At 48.2% G+C, this 26,175-nt stretch overlaps 3 pseudogenes; 1 reads left to right on the top strand and 2 right to left on the bottom strand.

Moving 5' to 3' along the window:
• Positions 1 to 1,728: 1,728 nt before the first annotated feature.
• On the bottom strand, positions 1,729 to 1,848 carry LOC129641103 (uncharacterized; annotated as a pseudogene).
• Positions 1,849 to 5,107: 3,259 nt separating this feature from the next.
• LOC129641102 (uncharacterized) lies at positions 5,108 to 5,227 on the bottom strand (annotated as a pseudogene).
• Positions 5,228 to 20,814: 15,587 nt separating this feature from the next.
• LOC129641061 (uncharacterized) lies at positions 20,815 to 20,933 on the top strand (annotated as a pseudogene).
• The last annotated feature ends 5,242 nt before the right edge of the window (positions 20,934 to 26,175 follow it).

Raw genomic sequence — 26,175 nt, 5'->3', positions numbered from 1 at the left:
CAACGGTGATGCTGGTTAACAACGCATATTCCTGGAATCCACTCCGTTGCCTACCGAGTGTGTGCGGTGGTGGTCTGGAACCTATACCTGGAAGCTTTCTTGATGATTGCAAATGACACCAAAGTCCGAGGACGATGGAAGATCTTCACGTTTCTGCAAGAGCCACACACCTCCAGAAGGAACCGCAAGACTTGCCTGACATGGTCAAGGTCTAAGTATTGGACTACACGTCGGAAGGTCTCCACCTTTGCTATGGAAGTCAAACGATCTTTCTTGGAAATGAAAATGGATCACACTGAACGTTCACATTCTTCTAGAGCATTTGAAAAGCCCTAAACTGTAGAAATCTGCTGTACGAGTTCCTTGAAAGCAAGAACCCATACTGATGGATATGTCTTAATGCCTTAGATTGTGCCTTGAATATAGCGTACACATGAACCCAGGAAAGGAAAGAATGGAATCGCCAAATACACAAAGAGAACAAAAGTGCCGAGCCAAGTGACACCTTGAGGCTTCCAAGAACTTTTCTGTCTTTCACACACTAAGTAAATCCTGAGCACCTACGATGAGCTGGGAGGCATGTAATAAGTTTCTGGAACTAGAAGGCGGAGAGAAGCAGACACAGAGTTCCTGCTTTCACTGAGACGAATCTAATGATACATCACAGGCAGATCCTTGGAGAACTTGTCGAGGGGCCTCTACCCTCACCAAAACCTGGGTGTCAGGGAAGGCTTTTCAGAGTAACCATTGCGTTGAGGTCCATAGGTTGAGCCTACGTAAACCAGGGTTGAGATGCAGGAAGAATTTCAGGCAGGGAAAACAGCATCCTGGAAGTCTAGGTGACCAGGGAAACTTAGGACGTTCAAGAAATGAAAATGCCCTATGGGATGGAAGCCAAAGAGTGCAGAGGGCATTCCAGGGAAAAGACATCCGAGAAGAACGTGAGGAGCAGGCATGAAGGGAATTGGTCGTATCTTCAATATGATGGGAAAATACAAGAGCCGTTGGAGCAGGATGGTGAGAGAATTGCATCTGCATTTCCAAACGGTCATCTTGCTCCACGTCACTAATGATTGGAGAGACTCAACTCCAAACGCCAAGGAGGGACCACTTCGCCCGAGTCCGATTGGGCCTCATTGCAATGTCTGTCCATAGCAGATGCTGGAGAAGCTGTGGAGCAAAGGGAACTCTCCTCCACGCTGAGTAGGAATGGGAGTTGGTACAGCCGGGATGGAAAAGAGTATGGAGGTTCGCGAAGGAACTAAAAGTAGAAGTAGCCTATGGTTCAGCAGTCCCACTCCCAGGCATAGATCCACCCCCAGTACAAGCCAACAAGCTAGATGCCCCGTTTGGGCACATCGATCTGTGCGCGCGCTCGCATGCGCATGCGCGATCGCCTGCGAGGCTGGGGGTGGGGCGGGGGCTGGGGCTCTGGCTGGAGTCGGTGCAAGCCCCGGGATTGCCTGAGGCAAGCCAAAGGAGCCCCAGAGGGAGACGGGACGGCCGGTCGTCTGGTTTCCTGAAAGCCGAATGCGAAGGCGGAGGGGCTCGCGGGCCGCGGGGAGGCAACCCAGGTCTGCAGCGGGAGTCGGGGCCCCGGCCACCCACTCACTCCCCCCGCCCCGGGAGGGGCTGGGGCTGCGGGGGTGGCGGGGGGGCGAGGGGGGTGTGGGTCCAAGAACTGGGACGCGGGGCGGGGGCTAAAGGACCTCTTCTGGTAGGCAAAAAAGCCTCCAGCACCCGGAATTCCCAGGTGGTCTCCCATCCAAGATACTGAACAGGCCCGACCCTGCTTAGCTTCCGAGATCAGACGAGATCGGGCGCCTTCAGGCCGATAGGGCCGGAGACGGGCGCGGCCGCCGCGGGGCGCCCTAAGAGCCTTGCGCTTCGCCTCCCTTTCGCTCTGACCTGCAGGTCGGGCCAACGGGCCGCCCCTCTCCTCGGGGGGCCGTGCTGTACTTGAGCCGCACGACCCGCGACCGCACTCCAGCCTGCTGACGCCGGCCCGGCCCCCGAACACCGCCAACACCAGACCAGCAACCGCCTGGCCGGGCCCGGGGGCCCGATGGGCTTCCAGGACCCCCCAGTGACCGGGAGGGCGTGCGTGCGTGCGCGCGGGGCCTGGGGGGTGGGCTGAGGGGTGCGGAGGTCTCGGCGCCCTCCCACCCCCGGCCACTCCAGACCCGGCCGCGCTGGCTGAGCGGCGCCTCCCCCCCATCCCGTTCGCCGCTCAGGGCCGCGCGACCCCGGAGGTGTCGGTCTTCGGGGCCCGCCGCCTCCCGATCCCCGCGGCCCGGGGGCCTCTGAACCTCCTGCGGGCCTAGGCGCAGCGAATCTTGAGCGCCCAACTTGCCCGGCACCTGCCCGCTGCCCAAACCCACCGGGAGCCACGGAGGCGCGGTCGACCGGAGCGCCTCAGCCCCGCCCCTTTGCCCTACCGAGGCGCCCCCCTTGTCCCCACGCCGCCCGCCAAGCACCCGACCTTCCTGAGAGAGCAGACGAACCACAGGCAGGCACACAGACAGACAGACAGACACACACACACACACACACACACACACACACACACACACGAGTGTGGTCTTTGGAAATACTTCTGTTTGTAGTTGCTGGGTTGAGCCCAACTCTTATAGGACGCATGGAGTGCGGCCCATCAGGCTCCTCTGTCCGTGGCATTTCCCAGGCGAGAATACTGGAGTGGGTTGCCATTACCTTCTCCAGGGGATCTTCCCGACCCAGGGGTCAAACCCGAGTCTCCTGCGGGCGGATGCCTTGCCATCTGAACCAGCACATTGCGAATTCCCTAGGCAAAATACAAAGAAAAGAGCTCGTGTGCTACTAAGTGGAAAGATGATTGAAGAAACAGAAGGTGTCCTTTGTTGGTATCTTGGAATCTTTCTTTAGTTTTCGTTGATTTTTACTCTTAAGGCTACTTGAACAAGGCAAGAGAGAAACCCCAGAACTGAAAAGCTATTGACTTTTTTGAAAGAAACCTGTGCAGGTTAAGCACTCTTCGTTTTTGAGAGATGGTGAAATGCAAAATCTTGATTCAACACATATGACTTTGGTGAACTTTATTTCAAATCTCCATGATGAACCCCTAAGGCGTCCAGGAAGAAAGGAGTAGAGCGGGAGACAAAAAGAGCAACCTTTCCCCTTGGCGCCATCCCAACCAGCTGCTTAGTTCCTTCATCTCATGGACTACCATCTGGGCTTATCTGGTTTGTCTGATTCTTGTTTCGGGGCCCGTTTCTAGTCACAAGGCTGTCAACAGTGGGGGGTGGGGTGGGGGGTGGGGGAAGCCCTTCTTTCCATTCCACATGAGACCCAGTGGACAATCCAGGCCCTGGCCACTGCATAGAGCGTGCAGCAACAATATCAACGGTGATGCTGGTTAACAACGCATATTCCTGGAATCCACTCCGTTGCCTACCGAGTGTGTGCGGTGGTGGTCTGGAACCTATACCTGGAAGCTTTCTTGATGATTGCAAATGACACCAAAGTCCGAGGACGATGGAAGATCTTCACGTTTCTGCAAGAGCCACACACCTCCAGAAGGAACCGCAAGACTTGCCTGACATGGTCAAGGTCTAAGTATTGGACTACACGTCGGAAGGTCTCCACCTTTGCTATGGAAGTCAAACGATCTTTCTTGGAAATGAAAATGGATCACACTGAACGTTCACATTCTTCTAGAGCATTTGAAAAGCCCTAAACTGTAGAAATCTGCTGTACGAGTTCCTTGAAAGCAAGAACCCATACTGATGGATATGTCTTAATGCCTTAGATTGTGCCTTGAATATAGCGTACACATGAACCCAGGAAAGGAAAGAATGGAATCGCCAAATACACAAAGAGATCAAAAGTGCCGAGCCAAGTGACACCTTGAGGCTTCCAAGAACTTTTCTGTCTTTCACACACTAAGTAAATCCTGAGCACCTACGATGAGCTGGGAGGCATGTAATAAGTTTCTGGAACTAGAAGGCGGAGAGAAGCAGACACAGAGTTCCTGCTTTCACTGAGACGAATCTAATGATACATCACAGGCAGATCCTTGGAGAACTTGTCGAGGGGCCTCTACCCTCACCAAAACCTGGGTGTCAGGGAAGGCTTTTCAGAGTAACCATTGCGTTGAGGTCCATAGGTGGAACCTACGTAAACCAGGGTTGAGATGCAGGAAGAATTTCAGGCAGGGAAAACAGCATCCTGGAAGTCTAGGTGACCAGGGAAACTTAGGACGTTCAAGAAATGAAAATGCCCTATGGGATGGAAGCCAAAGAGTGCAGAGGGCATTCCAGGGAAAAGACATCCGAGAAGAACGTGAGGAGCAGGCATGAAGGGAATTGGTCGTATCTTCAATATGATGGGAAAATACAAGAGCCGTTGGAGCAGGATGGTGAGAGAATTGCATCTGCATTTCCAAACGGTCATCTTGCTCCACGTCACTAATGATTGGAGAGACTCAACTCCAAACGCCAAGGAGGGACCACTTCGCCCGAGTCCGATTGGGCCTCATTGCAATGTCTGTCCATAGCAGATGCTGGAGAAGCTGTGGAGCAAAGGGAACTCTCCTCCACGCTGAGTAGGAATGGGAGTTGGTACAGCCGGGATGGAAAAGAGTATGGAGGTTCGCGAAGGAACTAAAAGTAGAAGTAGCCTATGGTTCAGCAGTCCCACTCCCAGGCATAGATCCACCCCCAGTACAAGCCAACAAGCTAGATGCCCCGTTTGGGCACATCGATCTGTGCGCGCGCTCGCATGCGCATGCGCGATCGCCTGCGAGGCTGGGGGTGGGGCGGGGGCTGGGGCTCTGGCTGGAGTCGGTGCAAGCCCCGGGATTGCCTGAGGCAAGCCAAAGGAGCCCCAGAGGGAGACGGGACGGCCGGTCGTCTGGTTTCCTGAAAGCCGAATGCGAAGGCGGAGGGGCTCGCGGGCCGCGGGGAGGCAACCCAGGTCTGCAGCGGGAGTCGGGGCCCCGGCCACCCACTCACTCCCCCCGCCCCGGGAGGGGCTGGGGCTGCGGGGGTGGCGGGGGGGCGAGGGGGGTGTGGGTCCAAGAACTGGGACGCGGGGCGGGGGCTAAAGGACCTCTTCTGGTAGGCAAAAAAGCCTCCAGCACCCGGAATTCCCAGGTGGTCTCCCATCCAAGATACTGAACAGGCCCGACCCTGCTTAGCTTCCGAGATCAGACGAGATCGGGCGCCTTCAGGCCGATAGGGCCGGAGACGGGCGCGGCCGCCGCGGGGCGCCCTAAGAGCCTTGCGCTTCGCCTCCCTTTCGCTCTGACCTGCAGGTCGGGCCAACGGGCCGCCCCTCTCCTCGGGGGGCCGTGCTGTACTTGAGCCGCACGACCCGCGACCGCACTCCAGCCTGCTGACGCCGGCCCGGCCCCCGAACACCGCCAACACCAGACCAGCAACCGCCTGGCCGGGCCCGGGGGCCCGATGGGCTTCCAGGACCCCCCAGTGACCGGGAGGGCGTGCGTGCGTGCGCGCGGGGCCTGGGGGGTGGGCTGAGGGGTGCGGAGGTCTCGGCGCCCTCCCACCCCCGGCCACTCCAGACCCGGCCGCGCTGGCTGAGCGGCGCCTCCCCCCCATCCCGTTCGCCGCTCAGGGCCGCGCGACCCCGGAGGTGTCGGTCTTCGGGGCCCGCCGCCTCCCGATCCCCGCGGCCCGGGGGCCTCTGAACCTCCTGCGGGCCTAGGCGCAGCGAATCTTGAGCGCCCAACTTGCCCGGCACCTGCCCGCTGCCCAAACCCACCGGGAGCCACGGAGGCGCGGTCGACCGGAGCGCCTCAGCCCCGCCCCTTTGCCCTACCGAGGCCCCCCGCCCCCCTTGTCCCCACGCCGCCCGCCAAGCACCCGACCTTCCTGAGAGAGCAGACGAACCACAGGCAGGCACACAGACAGACACACACACTCGCACGCACCCACGCCATGGGAGACAGCTGGCCTGCGCGAGCTCCTCAGCCAGAGCCATAGCACCTGGGAGAGCCCGGGGCCAGACCAAAGGCCCGGTGGACGGCTGTCGGGAGAGATAGAGGCAGAAATCCATGAAGCTTCCGAGACAGACTCCAAGACGGCGAGAGGGAGATACAGACACACACACACACACACACACACACACACTTGAGTGTGGTCTTTGGAAATACTTCTGTTCGTAGTTGCTGGGTTGAGCCCAACTTTTATAGGACCCATGGAGTGCGGCCCATCAGGCTCCTCTGTCCGTGGCATTTCCCAGGCGAGAATACTGGAGTGGGTTGCCATTTCCTTCTCCAGGGGATCTTCCCGACCCAGGGATCAAACCCGAGTCTCCTGCGGGCGGATGCCTTGCCATCTGAACCAGCACATTGCGAATTCCCTAGGCAAAGCAAAATACAAAGAAAAGAGCTCGTGTGCTACTAAGTGGAAAGATGATTGAAGAAACAGAAGGTGTCCTTTGTTGGTATCTTGGAATCTTTCTTTAGTTTTCGTTGATTTTTACTCTTAAGGCTACTTGAACAAGGCAAGAGAGAAACCCCAGAATTGAAAAGCAATTGGCTTTTTTGAAAGAAACCTGTGCAGGTTAAGCACTCTTCGTTTTTGAGAGATGGTGAAATGCAAAATCTTGATTCAACACATATGACTTTGGTGAACTTTATTTCAAATCTCCATGATGAACCCCTAAGGCGTCCAGGAAGAAAGGAGTAGAGCGGGAGACAAAAAGAGCAACCTTTCCCCCTGGCGCCATCCCAACCAGCTGCTTAGTTCCTTCATCTCATGAACTACCATCTGGGCTTATCTGGTTTGTCTGATTCTTGTTTCGGGGCCCGTTTCTAGTCACAAGGCTGTCAAGAGTGGGGTGGATGTTTGGGAGGGGGAGGAAGCCCTTTTTTCCATTCCACGTGAGACCCAGTGGACAATCCAGGCCCTGGGTACTGCATTGAGTGTGCAGCAGAAATATCAATGGTGATGCTGGTTAACAACGCATATTCCTGGAGTCCACTCCTTTGGCTACTGACTGTGTGTGGTGGTGGTCTGGAACCTATATCTGGAAGCTTTCTTTATGATTGCAAATGACACCAAAGTCCGAGGACGATGGAAGATCTTCACGTTTCTGCAAGAGCCACACACCTCCAGAAGGAACCACAATACTTGCTTGAAATGGTCAAGGTATAAGTATTGGACTAAACGTTGGAAGGTCTCCACCTTTGCTATGGAAATCAAAATATCTTTCTTTGAAGTGAAAATGGATCATACTCAACGTTCACGTTCTTGTAGAGCTTTTGAGAAGCCCTAAATTGTAGAAATCTGCTGTACGAGTTCCTTGAAAGCAAGAACCTATATTTATGGATATGTCTTAGTGCCTTAGATTGTGCCTTGATTATAGTGTACACATCAACCCAGGAAATAAAGAATTGAATCGCCAAATATACGAAGAGATCAAAAGTGCCGAGCCAAGTGACACCTTGAGGCTTCCAAGAACTTTTCTGTCTTTCACACACTAAGTAAATCCTGAGCACCTACGATGAGCTGGGAGGCATGTAATAAGTTTCTGGAACTAGAAGGCGGAGAGAAGCAGACACAGAGTTCCTGCTTTCACTGAGACGAATCTAATGATACATCACAGGCAGATCCTTGGAGAACTTGTCGAGGGGCCTCTACCCTCACCAAAACCTCGGTGTCAGGGAAGGCTTTTCAGAGTATCCATTGCGTTGAGGTCCATAGGTGGAACCTACGTAAACCAGGGTTGAGATGCAGGAAGAATTTCAGGCAGGGAAAACAGCATCCTGGAAGTCTACGTGACCAGGGAAACTTAGGACGTTCAAGAAATGAAAATGCCCTATGGGATGGAAGCCAAAGAGTGCAGAGGGCATTCCAGGGAAAAGACATCAGAGACTAACGTGGGGAACAAGCATGAAGGGATGTGATCATATATTCAATATGATGGGAAAATACAAGAGCAGTTGGGGCAGGGAGATGATAGAATTTCTCTGCATTTCCTAAATGTCGTCTTGCTCCATAACACTAATGTTTGTAGCGACTCAACTCCAAGTTACAAGGAGGGACCACTTCCACGAGTTCGAATAGTCCTCATTGCAAAGTCTGTCAATAACGAATGCTAGAGAAGATGTGGACCAAAGGGAACTCCACTCCACAAGCAGATTGTGTGGGTGAATTCTCTAAGAAATTAAGGGAAAGAGTGCTACATCTTGTTTATTGTATTGTGTTTAGGGGGAACTATTTTGGAATTAGAGGAGCCCATTCCTCAGTATATGATTTCCAAACTAGGCAAGTATAATTACAGTCTGATAAGATGTAACTCAAATAACTTCTGAATGTTAATTGATTTTGAAAGAGGAAATAATCTTGCAAGAGAAATATAGACAAACAGGAAAAGCATAGTTGTCAATATATTAACCTAGAGATGCTACAAATATTGTTTAAGAAATATGAAAGTTTCATGGAGTATTTCTCATGAAGGAATTATTTCCTCTTAAAAGTCAAAAGGGCTTCCCTGGTGGCTCAGAGGTTAAAGCATCTGCCTGCAATGCAGAAGACCTGGGTTTGATCCCTGAGTCAGAAAGATCCCCTGGAGAAGGAAATGGCAACCCACTCCAGTATTCTTGCCTGGAGAATCCCATGGATGGAGGAGCCTGGTGGGCTACAGTCCACTGGGTCGCGAAGAGTCAGATACTACTGAGCAACTTAACTAACTTAACAGTCAAAAAGGATCATGAGTCCACTCATAAAAATGATTTGTTCTTCAGTTTTATCATGAATTACCTGACTAAAGGATGATTATGTATTGTATTATTCCTTCAAAATTATAGCACATTGTTCACTTTCCAGATTTTTTTTAATTGATATTTATTTAACATTGACTCTGTGCCAGCACTGCAAAGCCCACCCACACACCCTACACCAATTTTGTGACTTCATTAGAAACCACTTAATCAAGCAAATTCTATAGTTGCCTCTATTTTACATCCTAAATCGGCACATTATATGTCGCCCTACTTAACACTATTAAGATTATCTCTTTTTTAAAAATTCTTGATAAATATAATTCCTGGCTTCCTCACAAAATAATTTAAATTATATAAAAACTGGAACTTTGTCTAATTTATCACTGTATTCTTAGCTCTTCGAGGAATATTAGTACTAGATATTCAAAAGACTCGTATTAAATGAAAATGATTTCAGTGGGTCTCAAAAGAACTTGTCTTTAAAAGGCATTGGTGCGGGGAGCTGCCCGTCAGAACGGGGTCCTTTGTCCGAAGGACACAGCTCTGGGAGCTGCCTCAGTCCTTGAGGGTTTGCTTGCAAACATAGCTCTCTGTCCCGCCACCCCAGAGATTAGGCGCTTATTTACTGCAGGCACCTGGAGTTCTGTGCAAACTTCTCACGCACAGAGAAATATTATCTGGTGTAAGAAATAATAACAGGGTGCCATTCCCATGCTCTCAAGATTTCTTGTGACTGTTTGTAAGATGTGTAGGTCAAACAAAGAAAATGTTAACTGTCTTGTCTTTCTCACGCTCTTCTGTATAAATGTGAGATGCTGAATAAAGTTGGTGTCAGACTGCGTCCCTTCGTGGAGACGTGTCTGAACCTCTCGACCGCATCTTTGTTGGAGATTTCTCTTGCTTTCGTTTCTTTTCTCAGCCCCGCCGTGCACGTTCTCGGGACCTGATCGACTTTGCCGTCTAGCACCGGCACATTGGTGCCATTTAAAGTAGATATTAGGTTTCCATTTTCTCATCAATGATTCGTTTCATTGGTTTTGTCATTTCAGATAACTTTCTTGAACATCAGATCATGGAAGATAGAAATAATGTTACTGAATTTATCCTCTTAGAACTTTCTATGGACAAGAAAGTCCAGATCCTCTGCTTTTTATTTTTCTTATTCTGTTACCTGGCTATTTGGTTGGGGAATTTGATCATTGTGATTTCTATTACATGCAGTCAGCTAATCACCCAGCCCATGTACTTCTTCCTTAACTGCCTTGCACTCTCAGATCTCTTCTACACCTCCACTGTGACACCCAAACTCATGACTGACTTACTGATGGAAAAAAGGCCATTTCCTATAAAAACTGCATGACACAGCTTTTCACCACCTACTTCTTTGGGGAGGGGGGAATGAGGTCTTCACCCTCACAGGGATGGCCTGTGACTGCTATGTGGTCAACAGCAAACCTCTCCACGACGCCATCACCATGAACAGGCAAAAACGTCACTCAATTCTCATAGCGTCGTGTGCAGGGGGACTTCTTCATTCTCTTGGTCTCTTTCTTCTTGCGATTGTTTTACCTTTCTGTGGCCCCAGTGAAATAGACCACTATTTCTGTGATGCATATCTTTTGTTGAAACTAGCCTGCACTGATACACACAAAATTGGCTTTTTTGTCATTGCCAATTCTGGCTTGATGGGACTGGTGCTCTTTGTGGTTTTGATGGCCTCCTACATTTTGATTCTGTATAATGTGTGCACATATTCTGCAGAAAGCCACCATAAAGCACTTTCCACCTGTAGTTCCCACATCACAGTCCGTGATCCTCTTTTTCACACCTGTCATCTTTGTTTACATTAGACCTGCCACAACATTACCAGAGGATAAAGTGTTTACGCTCTTCTACACAATTATTGTCCCCATGCTCAACCCGCTTATCTACACACTTAGAAACATGGAGATGAAAAATTCCATAAGAAGAGTTTGGTGCAATAAAAGGTTCTGGGAAAGGAGCTTAATGATCTGAAGGTCATTCATCTCTGACGCCAGTGACTGTCTTCTCATCACTCCCTCTGTTGCTGAGTCTCTCCTGCTAATGGGAACATCAGGCAGAAAGTGTAAAAGCCAAGCCTCCAACAACAGCTTGCCTTCAGTGGTTCCTTCTTTATTTTCCTCTCAATGCGTTTTCCTTGATTTCACTTTTCACTAATAATCCCCTTTGTTTAAAAAAAAAGAAAAGGAAACTTTTTACAGAGTAAAAACACACTGAAAAATCTGGAGGGAGAGTGATCCTGCCTGTATTGAAGGCTAAACCTGGGGGAGACTTCGCTCTCAAAATACTTGGCCTCAAGGTATAAAAGGTAATAATATGTTACAAGGTAAAAGACAGTTAAAGAATCCACCTGCTAATGCAGGAGACACATGTTCAATCCTTGGGCCAGGAAGATCCTCTGGAGAAGGAAATGGCTACCCACTCCAGTGTTTTTGCCTGGGAAATCCCATGGAGAGAGGAATCTGGTGGGCTACAGCCCATGGGGATGCAAAACAGCTGGACATGATTCAGCGACTAAACAAAAACAAAAAGGCAGTTATAGGAAAATAAGAACAATCACATACTGCAAACTCCTTTCAGAACTATATACCTAGCCTCGTATCCTACAACTCTAGATTTCTTTTAATCAAGTACCTAGAGATTTTTTTGTGTGTATTTGTGAACTGCTATTATTTTACTTAAGTGAAAAGAATATATAGATCTAAATACAACATAGTGTAAAGTCCAGCCTTATAGTCGACATGGCAAGTCTTACAGTCTGAAAAGCAAGTCACTGTGTGATCTGTTTGTGAAGTAACATTGTAAGTATTGGGGGAAATATATGTGTATATATATATATATATATATATACACAAACTCATGCTATTTGAACTGGGTTTGATATTAAGTATACATGATCAAGGAATAAATAAACTACAACTGACTTTGCTACAAAAAAGAAGAAAATATAAATCCTTTAGTTCCTCAAAACAGATGATTTATCTCAAAGTAAAAGACTTTCACTTACTATCTAAATTCAAGTGTAGAATAATCCTAAAATAATATTTGACAAAATATAGATCAGACTCAGTGATGGGAATATATATATATATATATATATATATATATATATATATATATATATATATTCTGCTGCTGTGCTTAGGTGTTTCTGACTCTGTGGCCACATGGACTGTAGCCCACCAGGCTTCTCTGTCCATGGGGATTCTCCAGGCACAAATATCGGAGTGGGTTGCCATGTTCTCCTCCAGGGGATCTTCCCAAGCCAGGGACTGAACCCAGGTCTCCCACATTGCAGGCAGACTCTTTACCAACTGAGCCATCAGGGAAGCCCAAGTATACTGGAGTGGGTAGCCTATCTCTTTCCCAGGGGATTTTCCCGACCCAGGAATCAACCAGGGGTCTCCTGCATTGCAGGTGGATTCTTTACCAGTTGAGCTACCAGGGAAGTCTAATGTGTATACATCCATACCTATAGGATTTTCATGATTTTCTAGGGCAAAGTATACATTTTGTTTGAAATACATTTTTAAGATTGCTGCATTTTCTTATGAAAATGTGCATAGTTTTGGATATAAAATGTAACTATTAATAGTATAGATTTGTATTCTATATAATGAGTTAAACTATATTTAATACTATAGATTTATTTTAGGTAATAGGATATTTTCTAATGTTTCTCTCTCAAATAATGTAATATTTTGTAGAATTAATAGGACAGATGATGGATTTTAAAGAATCATATTATTACTATGTCATAAAAATGTTGTTAACTGTTCTCCACACAAAGATAGGCCATATTAATATTTGGCTATATTATGTGTGTGTCTCCTTCAGAATTTTCCACAGTTTATTGTGACCCACACAGTCAAAGGCTATGGCATAGTCAATAAAGCAGAAATAGATGTTTTTCTGGAACTCTCTTGCTTTTTCGATGATCCAGCAGGTGTTGGCAATTTGATCTCTGGTTCCTCTGCCTTTTCTAAAACCAGCTTGAACATCTGGAAGTTCATGGCGCATGTATTGCTGAAGCCTGGCTTGGAGAATTTTGAGCATTACTTTACGAGCAACAAAGATCTGTCTAGTCAAAGCTATAGTTTTTCCAGCAGTCATGTATGGATGTGAGAGTTGGACTATAAAGAAAGCTGAGGGCCGAAGGATTGATGCTTTTGAACTGTGGTGTTGGAGAAGACTCTTGAGAGTCCCTTGGACTGCAAGGAGATCCAACCAGTCCATCCTAAAGGAGATCAGTCCTGGGTGTCCATTGGAAGGACTGATGTTGAAGCTAAAACTCCAACACTTTGGCCACCTGATGAGAAGAGCTGACGCATTTGAAAAGACCCTGATGCTTGGAAAGGTTGAGGGGAGGAGGAGAAGGGGACAACAGAGGATGAGATGGCTGGATGGCATCACGGACTCAACGGACATGGGTTTGGGTGGACTCCGGGAGTTGGTGACGGGACGGGGAGGCCTGGTGTGCTGCAGTACATGGGGTCTCAAAGAGTCAGACACGACTGAGGGCCTGAACTGAACTGAATATGTATGTGTCTTATTTTTGTACTTGCAAGATACTTTGCAAATATTATTTTGCATATTTTGCTGAATATTTAAATGTCAAAAAAGAATGGTGTTTCAGAATTGTAAATAATAATCTTAAGGAGGCAGAAGTTATCAAAGTAACTGAATGAATATGTTGTAAATAATGTAAATCAACCAAATCTTACTTAATTTCCCAATTGAATTATCTCCTCAAGTGGATCAGTTGTTTGGAGTTACATTTTCATAAAGATCATCCATTCGTCTTCCCAGATAGTTGCGAATATCTGGTAATAACTGATATTTTTCAATATCCCCATCTCTGTGTTTGCTTATAGTGTTTAACAGCCTTCCATAGAGACCTCAGCTCTGCCTTCATGTGTAAATTAAGCAGAAACCATAATCCATGACCTTCAGCCATGAACTACAGAGTTTAATACCAGATATTTTGGGTGAGGAATTTTTTAAAAAGATGCTTACAATATATGCCATTCTTATCTCTCCTGTTAATAAATACAAGTACCAGGAAATAAAGAGGCCAGAATATATTGCTTCATTTCACAGAGACATCATTCATACAAATCTCTCTCTCTCGGAATGAGGCTTAAAATAAGACATTATTCTGCCTGCCTCATTCAGTCTGGATTCATGAGCAGTTCAGGTTGTGGGGTGGTGGTTGCTTTTCGCTAGTAAATCACACTGTATGAGAAAACTCATATATTGAGTTTAATTCCTATTATGTGGGGATTTCTTATGTTATGTCAGTTCAGTTCAGTTCAGTCGCTCAGTCGTGTCCGACTCTTCGTGACCCCATGAATCGCAGCACGCCAGGCCTCCCTCTCCATCACCAACTCCTGGACTTCACTCAGACTCACGTCCATCGAGTCAGTGATGCCATCCAGCCATCTCATCCTCTGTCGTCCCCTTCTCCTCTTGCCCCCAATCCCTCCCAGCATCAGGGTCTTTTCCAAAGAGTCAACTCTTTGCATGAGGTGGCCAAAGTACTGGAGTTTCAGCTTCAGCATCATTCCTTCCAAAGAAATCCCAGGGCTGATCTCCTTCAGAATGGACTGGTTGCATCTCCTTGCAGTCCAAGGGACTCTCAGGAGTCTTCTCCAACACCACAGTTCAAAAGCATCAGTTCTTCGGTGCTCAGCCTTCTTCATGGTCCAACTCTCACATCCATACATGACTACAGGAAAAACCATAGCCTTGACTAGACGGACCTTTGTTGGCAAAGTAATGTCTCTGCTTTTGAATATGCTATCTAGGTTGTTCATAACTTTTCTTCCAAGGAGTAAGCGTCTTTTAATTTCATGGCCGCAGTCACCATCTGCAGTGATTTTGGAGCCCCCCAAAATAAAGTCTGATACTGTTTCCACTATTTCCCCATCTAGTTCCCATGAAGCGATGGGACCAGATGCCGTGATCTTCGTTTTCTGCGTGTCGAGCTTTAAGCCAAGTTTTTCACTCTCCACTTTCACTTTCATCAAGAGGCTTTTGAGTTCCTCTTCACTTTCTGCCATAAGGGTGGTGTCATCTGCATATCTGAGGTTATTGATATTATCCCGGCAATCTTGATTCCAGCTTGTGTTTCTTCCAGTCCAGCGTTTCTCATGATGTATTCTGCATAGAAATTAAATAAGCAGGGTGACAATATACAGCCTTGACGTACTCCTTTTCCTATTTGGACCCAGTCTGTTTTCCCATGTCCAGTTCTAACTGTTGCTTCCTGACCTGCATACAGATTTCTCAAGAGGCAGGTCAGGTGTTCTGGTATTCCCATCTCTTTCAGAATTTTATACAGTTTATTGTGATCCATGCAGTCAAAGGCTTTGGCATCGTCAATAAAGCAGAAATAGATGTTTTTCTGGAACTCTCTTGCTTTTTCCATGATCCAGCAGATGTTGGCAATTTGATCTCTGGTTCCTCTGCCTTTTCTAAAACCAGCTTGAACATCTGGAAGTTCACGGTTCGTGTATCGCTGAAGCCTGGCTTGGAGAATTTTGAGCATTACTTTACTAGCATGTGAGATGAGTGCAATTGTGCGGTAGTCTGAGCATTCTTTGGCATTGCTTTCTTTGGGATTGGAATGAAAACTGACCTTTTCCAGTCCTGTGGCCACTGCTGAGTTTTCCAAATTTGCTGGCATATTGAGTGCAGCACTTTCACAGCATCATCTTTCAGGATTTGAAACAGCTCCTCTGGAATTCCATCACCTCCACTAGCTTTGTTCGTAGTGATGCTTTCTAAGGCCCACTTGACTTCACATTCCAGCATGTCTGGCTCTAGGTCAGTGATCACACCGTCGTGATTATCTGGGTCGTGAAGATCTTTTCTGCACAGTTCTTCTGTGTATTCTTGCCCCCTCTTCTTAATATCTGCTGCTTCTGTTAGGTCCATACCATTTCTGTCCTTTATCGAGCCCATCTTTGCATGAAATGTCCCCTTGGTATCTCTAATTTTCTTGAAGAGATCTCTAGTCTTTCCCATTCTGTTGTTTTCCTCTATTTCTTTGCATTGATCGCTGAGGAAGGCTTGCTTACCTCTCCTTGCTGTTCTTTGGAACTCTGCATTCAGAGGCTTATATCTTTCCTTATCTCCTTTGCTTTTCACTTCTCTTCTTTTTCCAGCTAAGTCATACAGTGACTCACTTAGTGGCTCAGTCACACACTTGATAATGTAAGGAACAACACTTCTTGAAACAGGCAATATAGAAAACGATAGCAGTAATAGTAGAATCATAAGTAAGAAGTTAGGTCAAGAACTTCTAGTAGGTGTAGCCCAGTGACATCTCCATGTCATCTGACTTAGTTTGCTAAATGACTATAGCTTGCTGTTGATATCGTGGTTGTAGATCCTGAGCATCTGATCTTGATTCAAAGACTGGTTATTGAGATAAGCTTTAGAAACAAACTCAGAATGTCCTTTTTAACAACTTAATTAAACCTCTTAGCAATGTAACATAACCACAAGGAACTATCTCAGGAGTGCGTCTTAGTAAATACAGACCTTAACTTAAAAAACTGGAACTTAATATTCAGTGAAACATAATAGATGCCATAGGCCTGACATCAGTTAGGTGGATTTTTCTTTTAGAGCTCCCCAGTATACGTTGAGATTTCTGTATATGTCGGGAGACAGTCTTTTTATTTACCTGATAAGGCTGTTCAGAACCCAAGTGTCTCCAGCTTCTGGAGGGATGAGGCAGAGAGAAAAAAGGTATAATTTTACCCATAGGAGTAAATCACTAGATTGTTTTAAATGATCAGTAACTCGAGGAGAAGTGCTTCTTTATATCTGAAAACACAGAGTAAAAATCAACAATATGTCAGACAAAAAGTCGTGAAAATTGCGGTCATATTTAGCAGTCTACTCCATCCCATGCAATTGATCCCTTTGTTCTGCTGTCCTTGCCCAATGGCCAAGGACATCAGTGAAAGCAGTAGTCTCGAAGAAACTCATGAAGCTTTTGTGAATGTCTGTATGACCTGTCCAGCAAAGTGGGTGCCCTGATCACTGGAGATTGTGGAAAGCACCTTTTAACCATTTTTTCTATTCTGAGATATTAATTCTGAAGCCAGGAAAGGCATTATCAAATAAAAATGAGGTTTGTCAGGGAGCCAGGAAAAGCCAAGTGGCCACGTTGGACCTCTCATAGCCCCAACCCTTTGGTTTATGGCCATTTTTAATCCATTTTAAATTCCCTGAAGAGGCGTTAACTTTTGTAGAAGCAGAATGAGCTGTGTTCATATGTGCTGTAGTCTGTTATCAAAAGCCACATTCCAAGAAAACTTTGTTCTTTTAATCAGTGAGAGAAAACCAAATTCCAGTTTGGTAACAGCTTATATTCACTGGGAAACAATAGTTATGCACTTAGTCATAGTCACAATAAGACTTCAAAGGCAGTTTAATGTCTTAACAAACTTGTAGCATGCACAAAACTCTTCTTTCACTTGCAACACACCTTTTTGCACTTTCTGTATTCGTCACTTCATTTGTCCACTTAGAGGACAGCCACCTGTACGTTTAGACTTACTTTGCTTTTCCTTAATAGAATGTAATTCCATTCCTTATTACTTTTTATTAAAAACACACATCTTACTTTTCTTCAGAAACCATGACTTGTACTTTACATCATCATTCTGTCGATTGGTAAGGATAAATCACCCAAAGTTATATCATTTATAAAAGTATCTGCACAATGTCTCTGTTAATTAGATCAATAAACAAACATCAGTATCATGTATCAATACAATAATGATTATTTCCCAGTTCACACAAGCCTCGAATTCATTTACTTTAATTTCCTTGAATTTAGAATTGTTTGATTTGTAAGCACTTACTTCTCTTTAGGCCAATTAATTAGAGCTCATTGAACCACTTAGCCTTTAGCAATTTTTTCCAAGGATGGAGACATACACCGAGACACACACAAATCTGGACAGACAGAAACCTCACAGTTTTCCACCTGAAATTTAAATTGTCTCTTTGTCCCTTTTATTTTCTTGGCTTGAGTTCCAGCTCATGGCTGGAGTCCCGGATCGAGTGGGCTGTGTATCTCAAGGACATGATAAGAGTTAACTCAGGTTTTTCCCCAGGCATGTTTCTGTTTCTCAGGCAGGATCAGAGCTCCCCAAAAGAGTATTTTCACAAGTCAAACTTTTAGTAATTACATGTGCAAAAGGAACCAGTTTTGCAATTTCAAAAAGATTCCATTTTACCTAGTTTTCTCCGGAGTCTAAAGAATACACATGGCCATTCAGGGTTCAAAATGTCATTTCTCCTTCATGTAGTCATAGCTTCATAGCTAAAATTTAAACCAGAGAGTGCTCAAATTGGCTCTGATGACAGGGGTAGACTGATCGAGAAGATGTCCCAGCAGGGATTATCTCTCTGGGCAGGTGAGGTCGTCTCTTAAAGCAAAGAAACCCCATATATAAGGGATTTTTAGGCCTTGAGGATCAAAATTATCCCAGTTTTTCAAGATATTATTCAAGGGGTGGGGGTGGTTCTGGACTGTTAGGCCCCATCTGTAAGAGAGAAAAAAGCAGTGCCCAGTGCCATGGCTTTTTTCTACCAGAGGTGTCTGCCCCTGCTCTAGACGGGGTTGGAGACTGATTTTCCACCTAAGCTTCCTTCCCTGGCCAGAGCTAACCTGTCTCTTACAGGTGAAGGTGTTCTACTCCCACCCCCCCTCATTCTACCACCCAGGCATGGTGGAGATGCACCAGGGTTAGACCTGATGGCATCCCAGATTGATGTCCAGGTCCTCACCATTAAAACCTTGGTTTGATTTCCCTTTTATTCCGGCACCACCTGGGGTGGAACAGAGTAGTTTTCCGGATGCTCGCCGAGCCAAGACCACTAGGGGAAGCACCCAACTTCTGTGTACCTGCGCACATTCCTCATAACAGTATAAGTGGCAAGTCATAAAGGGATGAACAGAAAACCCAAGACATCCTCCTGAGAGTGGCCACACGAGTCTATTTAATAACAAAGGAGGCGATGGAGGGCCCGCCTGCGAGGAAAAACTAATCCTTCATATGCATGGAGTGCCAACATCATCCTTTTGATTCCTGTCCCTCAGACTGTACAAAAAGAATACCTAAGGAGTTGAGACAAGAGCCACTGGAGGGCTTCGTCTGCTCTGCTAAGAGCTAGCGCTACTAAGGGAAGAAGCCCAATGCGCTTTCAATCTGCCCAAATCTGGGGTGTCCCAATCTGTGTCCTCAGGAATCTCATGCTCACCAGCAATGCCTCAATCCATATAGTCCAGAGGCATAGCCACGACAAGAACTTGCCTGTGTGTCTGTGGGGTCAGGATGGTGATTTCCAGTCTGAGAGATGTCCCTGGAGCTAGAGCTCCAGCTCGCTCCCTAAAGTGCTCCTGTCTGCAGTGTCCTGTAAAACTTGGAATGGGGGCCTTGCTAGAAAAGCACAATAACAGCATGGATTGCAAGTCCCTTGAAAGTCTACAATCCGGCACACGAGGTTAATAACTTTAATTCCCCAAGCAGATATGAAATGGTCAGAGGGACCAGGAAAAGCTGACTGGGGAAAAGAAGTTCAGTCCACATGCTTCTGACTTAGTAAAGTAGCTGCTGCTGCTGCTGCTGCTGCTGCTGCTAAGTTGCTTCAGTCGTGTCCGACTCTGTGAGACCCCAGAGTTGGCAGCCCACCAGGCTCCCCCGCCCCTGGGATCCTCCAGGCAAGAGTACTGTAGTGGATTGCCATTTCCTTCTCCAATGCAGGAAAGTGAAAAGGGAAAGTGAAGTCACTCAGTCGTGTCCAACTCTTAGCGACCCCATGGACTGCAGCCTACCAGGCTCCTCCGCCCATGGGATTTTTCCAGGCAAGAGTACTGGAGTGGGGTGCCATTGCCTTCTCCGTAGTAAAGTAGAGACCACAGTAAACGAGCAAAAGAATCTCAACTCTGAGTGTTCTTACCTTGTCTTGAAGATCTTGGACAAGCCCCCAAGATGATAACCTAGCAGTCAACGGTGACCGATGCCACTGGATTCATGGTGTCTGAAGAAGAAGATATTACTCTGGGGCCAAAGACAATCTCAGTCACTCAGAGCTTTGTGTATATTTTATTTAAAGTGAAGGTGACAGAAAAAGCTTCTGACACAGACATCAGAAGGGGCTCACTAATTTAAGTGGGGCCATATATACGTCTCAACTAGCCTCTGAGAATAGACAAAAAACATCTCAAGGATGTGAGCGTTTTGCCCAGACCCTTTCCTATAGCATACATCCAAAGCTCAAAAAGAGGAATGTCCTTGAACCTGAGATACTGCTCCCTACAATGCCTACTTGTCTTAGGCCAAAGAATGTGAAAAAGCAAGCAAGCTTGCCTCCTCCTTAAAGGGGCTTTAGGCTTGGATTCTTTATCAACCTGCTGGGACAGGTAAGTATACAGTTAAAATCAGAAAACTCTAATGTTGTAATGGTGGTGAGTAAAGCATTTGTATAACATACCACTGATAACTCATATAAGTATATCACTTATAAATTCAGTATGAAGGTCAAAAGATAAAATATCAAAATAATGATAACTACAAAATGAAATAATGGAACCATGTTTGAAGAATTAGATGACAGTATGATACTAAGTCAACAAACAGAGAGACCCAATGAAGAGCTACAAATTATTTTTTTTAAAGGAAACTAACATAAATTCTGGATTTGAAAACTAAAATAATTGAAATGAAAAATTGATAGGTTCAATAGCACATATGAGATGCTGGCAGAAATAATCCATAAACTTGAAGATGAATTCATAGAAATCAATGTAAAAATAAAGAGAAAAAAATGTTGAGGGAAAATGATCTAAGGCATCCATTCATTACACCATCGAGTATGGAAGGAGAGAGACTCTCAGAAAGCAGGGAGAGAAAGGGGAAGGAGTAAAATTACTTGTAGTCGGAATGGCTGACCGGCAGGTCAGAGCGAAAGGGAGGCGCAGCGCAGGGCTCTTAGGGCGCCGGGCGGCAGCGGCCTCCGTCTAAGGCCATAGCACCCTGAACGCGCCCTGTCTCGTCTGATCTCGGAAGCTAAGTAGGGTCGGGCCTGGTTCTTACTTGGATGGGAGACCGCCTGGGAATACCGGGTGCTGTAGGCTCTTTGCCTTCCCTCTCCTTTAGCCCCCGCCCCCACGTCCCAACTCTTGGGCTCCCGGACCCCAACCCCTCCTGGGGGTGGGTGGCCAGGGCACCGACTCCCGCTGCAGACCTGGGGTGCCTCCGCGCGGCCCGCGAGCCCCTCTGCATTTGGCTTCCAGGAAACCAGAGGACCGTCCCGCGGGTCTCCGTCTGGGGCTCCCTTGGCGTGCCTCAGGCAATCCCCGGGGGGCTGCACCAGCTCCAGCCCCAGCCCCAGCCCCAGCCCCAGCCCTACCCCCAGCCCCACCCCCACCCCCACCCCCCCATCCTTGCAGGCGAACGCCCGAGCTCGCGCGCATCTGCGTGCACACACAGATATATGTGCACAGATGGTGCATGTATCTTGTTCAGTTATACTTTTGGTGGATATGTGCCTGGGAGTGGGACTGCTGAATCATATGGTACTTTTAGGTTTAGATCCTTCAGGAACCTCCATACTCTTTTCCATAGTGGCTCTACCAACTCACATTCCTACTAACGGTGGAGGCGAGTTCCCTTTTCTCCACATCCTCTCCAGCATTTGTTATTTACAGACTTTTCCATGAGGACCATTCTGACTAATGTGACGTGGTACCTCGTTGTAGTTTGGAGTTGAGTCTGTCCAATCATGAGTGATGTGGAGCAAGATGACCTTTTTAAGATGCAGATGCAATTCTATCACCTCCCTGCTCCAACTGCTCTTGTATTTTCCCATCATAGTGAAGATATGACCAAATCCCTTCATTGCTTGGTCCCCACTTTCTTCTCTGATTTCTTTTCACTGGAATGCCTTCTGCACTCTTTTGGTTCCATCCCATAGGGCATTTTTTCATTTCTTTTCCTTGTCACGTAGCCTTCCAAGATGCTATTTTACCTGCCTGAAATTCTTCCTGCATCTCAACCCTGGTTTACGTTGGTTCAACCTATGGATCTCAACTCAATTATTAGTCTGAAAAGCCTTCTCTGACACCCAGTTTTTGGTGAGGGAAGAGGCCCCTATAGAAGTTCTCAAAGGATCTGCCTGTTATTTATCATTAGATTAGTCTCAGGGAAAGAAGGAACTTTGTGTCTTCTCTCAGGATTCTATTTCCAGAAACATATTACATGCCTACTAGCTCATAGTAGGTGCTCAATATTTATTCAGTGTGTGAAAGACAGAAAAGTTCTGTGAAGCCTCAACTTTTCACTTGGCTCAGCACTTTTGATCTCTTTGTATCTTTGTCCATCCAGTTCTTTTCTTTCTTCTGTTGATGTGCACACTATATTCAAGGCATGATCTAAGGCATGAAGACATATCAATAAATATAGGTTCTTGCTTTCCAGGAACTCGTACATCAGATTTCTATAATTCAGGGTTTTTTTCTTTAATGCTCTAGAACAATGTGAACTTTTAGTATTATCCATTTTCATTTCAAAGAAAGATCATTTTACTTACATAGCAAAGGTGGAGACCTTCCAACTTTCAGTCCAATACTTATACCTTTACCATTTCAGGCAAGTCTTGTGGTTCCTTCTGGAGGTGTGCGGCTCTTCCAGAAATGTGAAGATCTTCCATAGTCCTCAGACTTTGGTGTGATTTGAAATCATCAAGAAAGTTTCCAGGTATAGGTTGCAGACCACCACCTCAAAGAGTCAGTAGCGAATGGAGTGGATTCCAGGAACATGCATTGTTAACCAGCATCACTGGTGATTCTGTTGCTACAGACTCAATGCAGTGGGCAGGGCCTGGACTGCCCACTGGGTCTGATGTGGAATGGAAAGAAGGGCTTCCCCCCTCCACTGTTTCTAGCCTTGTGACTAGAAACGGTCCCCAAACAAAAATCAGACAAACAAGATAATCCCAGATGGTAGTCCATGAGATGAAGGAACTAAGCAGCTGGTTGAGATGGAGCCAAGGGGAAAGGTTGCTCTTTTTTTCTCCACCTCTACTCCTTTCTTCCTTGATGCCTTAGTGATTCATCGTGGAGATTTGAAATAAACTTCACAAGAGTCATATTTGTCGAATAAAGATTTTGCATTGAACCAACTCTAAAAAATGAAGAAAGTTTCACCTGCCACATGTTTCTTTTAAAAAGTCAATTGCTTTTCAACTCTGGGGTTTCTCCATTGCCTTGTTCAAGTAGCCTTAATCGGAAAAATAAAATATAACTAAATAAAGATTTAAATATACCAACAAAGGAAAGCTTCCGTTTCTTAAATCATCTTTCCACTTAGTAGAACACTAGCTCTTTTCTTTGTGTTTTGACTAGGCAATTAGTTGTATCGTGGCTCAGATGGGAAGGCATCCGCCTGCAGGAGACTCAGGTTTGATCCCTGGGTCGGGAAGATCCCCTGGAGAAAGAAATGGCAACCCACTCCAGTATTCTTGACTGGGAAATGCCACGGACAGAGGAGCCTGACGGGCCACAGTCCATGGGTAGCATAAAAGTTGGGCACAACTGAGCAACTAAGAGCAGAAGTATTTCCAAGGGCCACATTCAAGAGATTTGGAACTCTTGCTTGACTCCCTCATGTTGACCATGTTGACTAGGCAGCAGATAGCAGCTGATTCATCTGTACAATTAAAAAAGAATGTGTCATTCTGTTCTATACTTTTCTGTACTGTAGGCAGAGACTGTACAGAGCAGATGTCTGGACTTGTACAGGACTTTCGGTCCTTTAGAGGATTACAGTGGCACCATCAATGCTTGCCAGAGGTGGCAGGAAGGCGGCCCTGGAAGTTTGAGTCCAGACATGTCCAGTGTTTTAGACTCATATATCAGATGAGTCAGAGTGCATTTACCCTTCACTATGTCTCCATAGAAAGTTGCTTTGGGTTTGGAGGTACACACACACACACACACACACCCTGCCGCCGAGACAGGTCAAGAGCTAGAAACCACAGGTAAGGGAGACGGAGAAAGAGGGAGAGAGAGACAGCAAGAGGACACGCAAGCTTCCCAACCCCCGGCCTCCACACCCTCCCCCTCCACTCTGGGTATCCACCCGGCCCAAAGTCGACCCGACCCCACCCTCACCCACCGACACACTCACACACACTCTCACACATTCACCCTCTGGCCTGGGGGTGGGGGCTGGGTCTCGCCTTAGGTAGCCAGGCCGAAGGGGACCTTTGAGACCTCGGCTTCGAGGAAGTCTTGGGGTCCCCACGGGTGACCGCCAGCCCCAGGGCACCGCGTCCAGCCGGGGCCCGGCCCAAGGCTGACGCCCCCTCCCTTGGGGAAGCTGCTTCTTCCGTGTGGCCTTCCTCTGAGGTGCGTCACGGGCTGTGCCAGTGTGTCTGTCTCAGATCTGATGCCATCCTCTCTCCCCTGTCTGTCTCCTGTTTGCTGTCTCTCTGTCACTCGCTCTGTGTCTCCATCTGTCTCTGCTTCCCTGTGTGTGTGTGTGTGTGTGTGTGTGTGTGCACGCGCGCACATGCGTCTGTCTGCCTGTCTGTATCTCCCTCTCGCAGTCTTGGAGTCTGTCTCTGAACTTTCATCTCTTTCTGCCTCTGTCTCTCCTGACACCCGGCGGCCCGTCCGTTCCTCTGGCCCCAGCCTCTCACAGGTGCTATGGCTCTGGCTGACGAGCTTGCGACGGCGGGCTGTCGACTGTCTGTGTGTCTGTCCGTGTGACTGCCTGTCGCTCGTTTGCTCTCTCAGGAAGGTTGTGTGCTTGTCCGGAGGCGTGGGGGAAAGTGGGGGGGGGGGGCCTCGGTAGGGCGAAGGGGCGGGACTGAGGCGCTCGGGAGGACTGCGCCTCCGTGGCTCCCGGTGGGTTTGGGCACCGGGCAGGTGTCCGGCAGGATGGGCGCTCAGGGCCCTGGCTGGGCTGCGCCTAGGCCCACAGGAGGCTCAGAGGCCCGCGGGCCACGGGGGAGCGGGTGGCGGCGGGTCCGAAAGCCAGACACCTCTGGGCCGCACGGCCCTGAGCAGCGAACGGGATCCGGGGAGGCCCGGTTCGCCGAGCGCAGCCGGGCCTGGAGAGGCCCGGGGTGGGAGGGCACCGAGACCTCCGCGCCCCTCAGCCCACCCCCCAGGCCCTGCACGCACGCACGCACGCACGCCCGGCATGCCGCTGGGGGTCCTGGAAGCCCTCCGGGCTGCCGAACCTGGCCAGGCGTTTGCTGGCCACGGGGCGGCGGTGTTCGGGGGCGTGGCGGCATTGGCCGGCCGGAGTCTGGTCGCGGGTCCTTCGGCTCAAGTACAGCGCGCGCCCCCGGGGAGAGGTGCGGCCGGCTGGCCCGACCGGCAGGTCAGAGCGAAAGGGAGGCGCAGCGCAGGGCTCTTAGGGCGCCCGGCGGCAGCCGCCTCCGTCTACGGCCATACCACCCTGAACGCGCCTGATCTCGTCTGATCTCGAGGGCTCACATTTGATGGTGGGCTTGTCATCTCGTACCTCTTTCTCGTAAAGCTGGCAGCTGAGGGAATGAGGGAAGTGTAAAATTGAATAACAATAGACTATGTGGAATCTGTGAATCTGGACCTCTGTGAATCCCTAGGTCTAAGGAGAGACTGGCAGCTGCCGATGTGGAGTATCTGTCCCCATGACCACGTTTACGTTATCAAATGTGCCATTGACCGCCCTCCCCCCACCCCGGGGGGCAGGGACCCCCACGTGGCAGCCTCCAGGCTCGCTCTCTCCAGCTCATCCACCCTCTACAAGTTTCCCCAGACCCTCAGTAGGAGTGGGCACTGCTGCGGGTGTGCGTTGTGTGTCCTCGTGCCCCATGTGACGTTGCACGACTAACCGCACTCTGTGTTTGCACCCTTCCTCCCACGCTCATGGGACCAGGCAGCGTGGCGGGAACGCAGGGGCTGGATTCTGCTACAGTCAGGACTTGCTCCTGATGTGCTTCGGGGTGAGTACAGGCCGGCCTGGTCCTGCGGGGGCACGGAGCCCACGCCCCAGGGAGTGGAGGGTCAGCGGGTCTCCGGAGGTTAGCCTGGGAGAACCCTCACAGCAGAGAACGTGACCTTGGTGCCCCACTGCCGCCGGAGTGGTCAGAGCATGGCCAAGGCCCCTCGCATAGGGACGCGTGGGTATCCCTCCCACAGTGGCAGTGCTGCCGGCCACGCCCTGCGTGCACGTTCTCGGAGGGAACAGGGCCCAGACCGTCAGGGTTCACGAGGCTGCCCTGCCCTGGACCTCTCCGTGCAGAGGCCAGCATTTCACACGGAGGTGCACCGGCATCTGGGGCTCGGCGGCCACTAAGGGGCCACCCTCCCTTGCAGGTGCTGC

The sequence above is a fragment of the Bubalus kerabau genome, unplaced genomic scaffold, assembly GCF_029407905.1.
Source record: "Bubalus kerabau isolate K-KA32 ecotype Philippines breed swamp buffalo unplaced genomic scaffold, PCC_UOA_SB_1v2 scaffold_70, whole genome shotgun sequence".
Classification (NCBI taxonomy): Eukaryota; Metazoa; Chordata; class Mammalia; order Artiodactyla; family Bovidae; genus Bubalus; species Bubalus kerabau.
The sequence above is the reverse complement of the archived record's forward strand: the minus strand, read 5'-3'. Positions and strand labels throughout refer to the sequence as shown.